Here is a 6,000-nt window from a genome sequence, read left to right on the forward strand (position 1 = left end):
TTGGTGAAAAGGAGAACAGGCTTTCCACTTGTCTTGCTTCTATTTAACTTTGTAAATTAAGCATGAATTATTACCCTTTGCCATTTTAAGAATGTTTGTTTATTTGTGTCATATTGACTTCCAAGGCTTATGATAAAGCCTTCAGTTTCTTCTTCATCAGAAGACACTTCTAGATGCATAACGATTAATCCCATGCATTTTTTAGTTTTCCTTTGACACAATTTCAGGCACAGGGATTATTGTTACTAAATGACATGTTTACATTCTAATGGTATGCAAAGTAATTCCATGATACCTTTATAAGGTATCCATTTTCCCATGAAATCTTATCCAACTTCGTATTTCAAATTCTCAATAAGAGCTTGGTCCATAGCTTGAATCAATGAAGCAACATTGGCAGGCAGGAAGACAGGAAAAAATATTGTCAGGCACTAACTTTGCTTCATCAGAGTAAGCTCTACATTTTTCTAGAAATCCAATGGCTCATCTGTCTTCAGCTAAGTAAGCCTATGTTTCTAAAATGCTCCTTCACAGTGGATACAAAACTATGAGAAAAACAATCAAAAAGAGAGCCTCTTCATCCATTCATGATTCATCCTGTATTTTGAAAGCCATGGGTGAATGTATGATACCCTGGAAAGCCCAAGGATGATTATATGTTCTAATCAACAAACAGTTTATTTTACGGGTTCCTGTAGCCTCAACAGAGGTAAAAATAGTCAGTTCTCCCATCCTTATCCTGTTAAAGCCCTGGAACTTGTGATTCACTGTTTCCCAGAAAGGACAGAATTTGGCAAACACTGCCAAAATATATCAGTTCTCTAAGCACTGTCAAACTGTTCAGGAGTCAAGACCATGTTTGATGATTATTTTTCTGTTTTTTTAAAAGCTACAAAGAAATTCTGTAGCTTTGGATAGGAGCAAATAGCTCAAGCTTCCTAATGTCATGGGCTAATTTTAAAATGCCAGCGCCATCCTTGAGGTGGCACGCAACTATCAGTCGATTGCCTTTGCTCATAAAAATCTTTTACCTTTTCAGTGAGCACTGGGCCAGAGAAGGGGGCATCCATAGATTGTTTCCCTGAGACCTACTCAGAAATCCAAGCGTAGCACTTTAAGGGAGCATGTGCAGAACATGGTACCCTGCCAATAGCTTTATTTGAATAAAAAATAGCTATAACTCAAAGCAGATGTCCTTTCTGAACTTTAATGCTGTGTAATATTGAAAGGCCAACATGATACCCTTGTGATCAAAATCTAACCTTTTTTAAAGATTTGCACAAATACCTATTTTCTCTTTTCCAATAACTATCAGTTCTTTGTAACTCCTCTCCACTTTTTACTATAAGACTATTATAAGTTTTATGATAATGAAAATAATTCATTGTTCTACAGAATCTTGTGGTTTACAAAGTACTTTCTTCATAGCATTTGCAACCCTAAGTATAAGCATAATTATACCCATTTTACAGAGGAGAGATTTCCCCATAATTCCATAGCTATGTAGGAAGTGTCAGAGCCAAGACTTAGACCCAGATCTTCCTATTTTAGAAATCCAGTGTTCATTCTATAATACATGCTTGAACTCTACTAAATAAAATATGACCCATCATGCCTCTGTTGCTTGTATACCATGCTTATGTGTGTTGTGTTACTGTTTTCTTCTTGTCTCATTTGCTTCCCACTCTTTATTTAGTCTGTTTGTTACAATTTTTGTCACTTCCCCTATGCTTTTTTTTAGTTTTCTTCCATTTGTAATAAATCTTTCATCACCAGCAGTGCCTTGACTCAACTGAACACAATTCTTATTGCCACAATTTGTGACTTCTCAGTGCTAACCACCATGACATACCTACTTCTCTCTTCAGCACACTGTTGTCTGCTTCTCTTCTCCCTTCCCCACTTGTTCTATGCTTTTATGTCTTCCTTCTCTAGCATCTGTGTGACATACCTAGCATGACCTATTTCTACTCCACCCCCATGTTCAGTGTAGTCTGTGAATGTTAACTTTTGCTCTTACACCGGACTAGCTCACTCACTCCAAATTGACCTCACACCGGAAGTGACAGCTAATATTTCAGATGACAAAAATTGGATTTAAAATATCTCAACACACTTTTCAGGGGTGGAGCCAAGATGGCGGCTGGAAAGCAGGGACTAGCGTGAGCTCCCTGCCAAGTTCCTCCAAAAACCTATAAAAAATGGCTCTGAAAAAATTCTAGAACTGCAGAACCCACAAAATAGCAGAGAGAAGCAGGGCTCCAGCCCAGGGCAGCCTGGATGGTTGCTGGGTGAGGTCTACCACGCATGGAGCTGGGAGCAGAGCAGAGCAGAGCAGAGCCCAGCATGACCAGGGTGGACCAACCAGACCAGGAGCCAGGCAGAGTGTGCCCTAGCGCCCTGAATCAGTGAGCTGCAGCAGTTACCAGACTTCTCAACCCACAAACACCAAAGACAACAGAGAAGGTTAGTGGGGAAAGCTGCTGGGGACAGGGTGATAGAGTTCCTGTTCAGCCACCACCCCGGGGGCAGCGGAGGTGGGGCAGCTACAGAACTACAGCTGCAGTTGCTTCTGGCCCCAGGCCCACCTGGTGGGAGAAATTAAGTGGTAGATTAGAGCAGGAGTGCAGAGCCTACTGAAGATCTGAGTTCAGTCTGGGTTGGGGGTTCTTGGGGAAGGAGGAGTGCTGGTGTGGCAGAGCTGGCTGTAATAGCTCTGAAATCAACAGTGCATCCCCCCAAGCATGGAATAAAATATCTCAACAAGATAGTATTGTAGGATGAATCCAGTGTTGTCCAAGTCTTCACATAGACTCTCCTCTTCTTCTCTTCCCGCCCCTCCCCTCCTGTCCTCTTTTCTCCTACACACACACACGCATGCACACACACCTACATACAGGTGGACAATGTCTATTGGTAGTCTATCCAAGTGAATACAATGATCTGAGCAATAGACACTTCGCCTACGTGCTCTCTCTTATACTGACTGAAAGGCCAGATTCTTTTTTTTTTTAGCTAACTTATTTTTAGTTTTCAATATTTACTTCCATAAGATTTTGAGTTTCAAATTTTCTCCTTTTCTACCCTTCCTCCCTCCCCAAGATGGAATGCAAGCTGATATAGGCTCTACTTATGCATTCATATTAAACTTATTTTCACACTAGTCATGATATAAAGAAGAATAAGAACTAATGGGAGAAACCACAAGAAAGAAGATGCAAAACAAAACAATAAAAGGAGAGCAAATAGTATGCTTCCATCTGCATTCAGACTCCAAAGGGTTTTTTTGTTTTTGTTTTTTTGTTTTCTCTAGATGTGGATAGCATTTTCTATCTTGAGTCTTTTGGTGTTGTCTTAGATCCTTGCATTGCTGAGAGAAGCTGAGTCTATCAAAGTCAGTCCTCTCACAATGTGGTTGTTACTGTGTACAGTGTTCTCCTGGCTCTGTTCATTTCACTTAGCATCAGTTCATATGTGTCTTTCAAGGTTTGTCTGAAGTCCACTTGCTCATCATTTCTCATAGTACAGTAGTATTCCATTACATTCATATACCACAACTTGTTCAGCCACTTCCCAATTGATGAACATCCCCTCAATTTCCAATTTTTTGCCACCACAAAAAGAGCTGCTATAAATATTTTTGTGGGTCCTTTTCCCATTTTTGTGATCTCTTTGGGATACAGACCTAGAAGTGGTATTGCTGGGTGAGAGGGTATGCAAATTTTATAGCCCTTGGGGAAAAGTTCCGAATTGCTCTCCAGAATGGTTAGATCAGTTCACAACTCCACCAACAATGCATTAATGTTCCAATTTTCCCACATCTTCTCCAGCATTTATCATTTTCCTGTTTTGTCATATTACTCAATCTGATAGGTGTGATGTGATACCTCAGAGTTGCATTTCTCTAATCAATAGTGACTTAGAGAATTTTTTCATATGCGTATAGATAGTTTTAATTTCTTCATCTGAAAACTTTTCATATCCTTTGACCATTTATCAATTGGGGAACGAAGGGCTAGATTATTTTGAATGACATCATTCCCAATAAGTTTTACAGTGTTCCATAATTTCATATAGTCATCACACTGTCATCAGTAAACAGGATCATCTGGGCAACCTCATCATCTGGAGGAAACCTTTCTTTAATTTGGACTCTACCAGATTGCCTCTCTCACAGTGACATACAACTTCAGAAATCATGTATCTCAATTTGATGACTCACCTGATCTTGGCAGTAAAAAAGCAAGGAACAAATTAAGTCAATTTTTTCTATCTTTTAGGAAATTTTGAATCATTTTGATGTTTAGGTTAGAGATACCTCCTTGGAAGAGAGGCTTTAAGGAAAGTCTTCACTATAAAAATCATTTTTAAAAAAATCAACAAATAGTAATCTAAATGTTAGCCAGTTATGGAAGATAAAGATGTGCTCTTTTCTATTTTCCAAAGTTTTCCTGTTTTCCTACAAATACTCACATTGAAAACAGACTCGAAGAGTATGGAGAAGATTCTCACAAATATTTTATAAATGTGGGAAGGTAGGCAAGTAAAGGATATGACTTGATCTTCTCAAAGTAGCTTCTTTAAAATTATTATTATTAATGAGATATACTATTTTTCTTCCACATACTTTATGAATCGATCCCTCAATAATATCACAATGATGTGATTCCCAGCATAGATCTTTTTTATGTAGATTTCATCTAATCCAGCTGCCTTTCCTGTTTTTGTTCTCTTTGTATAATTTCTAGGTCTATATATATACTTCTGGGACTATGATGTTATTGTTCCAGTGAGGTAGTCCAATGTCCTCAGTGTTGAAAAAACTTTAATGTTATATGCATGTGTATATATGTGCATATATGTGTGTGCATATGCACATATGTATATGCATGCATGTGTAGATAGAAAGATAGAAAGAAATATAGATGGAAAGAAAGAAAAATAGATAGATAGATAGATGGATGGATTTGAAGAAATTTTTCCATTTTTCTTTTTTTTGGTTGTCCTTTTGTTTTCATCCCTGAAATGACTAAGTTTAAATGAGTAACTTGCCAACTTCTAGGTAAGTTTGTTTTAATCTTTACTGCTTTGAAAGTATCTAGGTGATAAAATGGTTAATAGGCTGAACTTGCAGTCAGGAAGACCTGAGTTCAAATTTGGCCTCAGGCATTTACTTACTATGTAACCCTGGGCAAGTCACTTAATCTTACCCTGCCTCTGTTTTCTCAACTGTAAAATGGTGATCATGTTATCACTCTGCAGATGAGATGATGACATGCTTAGAGAATCCTAGAGAATCAAGTAAAAAATACTACTTGAAATAATAAACAACTTTAGCAAAGCTGCAGGACATAAAATAAACCCACATAAATCATCTGCATTTCTATATATTACTACCAAAGCCCAACAGCAAGTGATAGAAAAAGAAACTCCATTTAAAGTTATTGTAGACATCATAAAATATTCGAGAATCTACCTGGCAAAACAAACCCAGGGACTATATGAACACAACTACAAAATACTTTTCACGTGAATAAAGTCTTATCTAAATAATTGAAAAACATAAGTTACTCATGCGTAGGCCAAGCTAATATAACAAAAATGACAATTCTAAATAAATTAATTTACATATACAGTGCCATATCAAACTACCAAAAAATTATTTTATAGAGCTAGAGAAAAAAATAATATCAAAATTCATCTGGAAGAACAAAAGGTCCAGAATATCAAGGGAATTAATGAAAAGAAATACTAGGGAAGGAGGCCTAGCCACACCAGATCTTAAATTGTATTATAAAGCAGTTATCATGAAAACCACTTGGTACTGACTAAGAAATAGAGGAGTAGACCAGTGGAAAAGGTTAGATACACAAGACACAGTAGTCAATGATTATAGTAATCTACTGTTTGATAAACCCAAAGACCCCAGCTTCTGGGATAAGAACTCACTGTTTGACAAAAACTGCTAAGAAAACTGGAAAATAATATGGCAGAAACTGA

Source organism: Trichosurus vulpecula, chromosome 3 (genome assembly GCF_011100635.1).
Source record: "Trichosurus vulpecula isolate mTriVul1 chromosome 3, mTriVul1.pri, whole genome shotgun sequence".
Lineage (NCBI taxonomy): Eukaryota > Metazoa > Chordata > Mammalia > Diprotodontia > Phalangeridae > Trichosurus > Trichosurus vulpecula.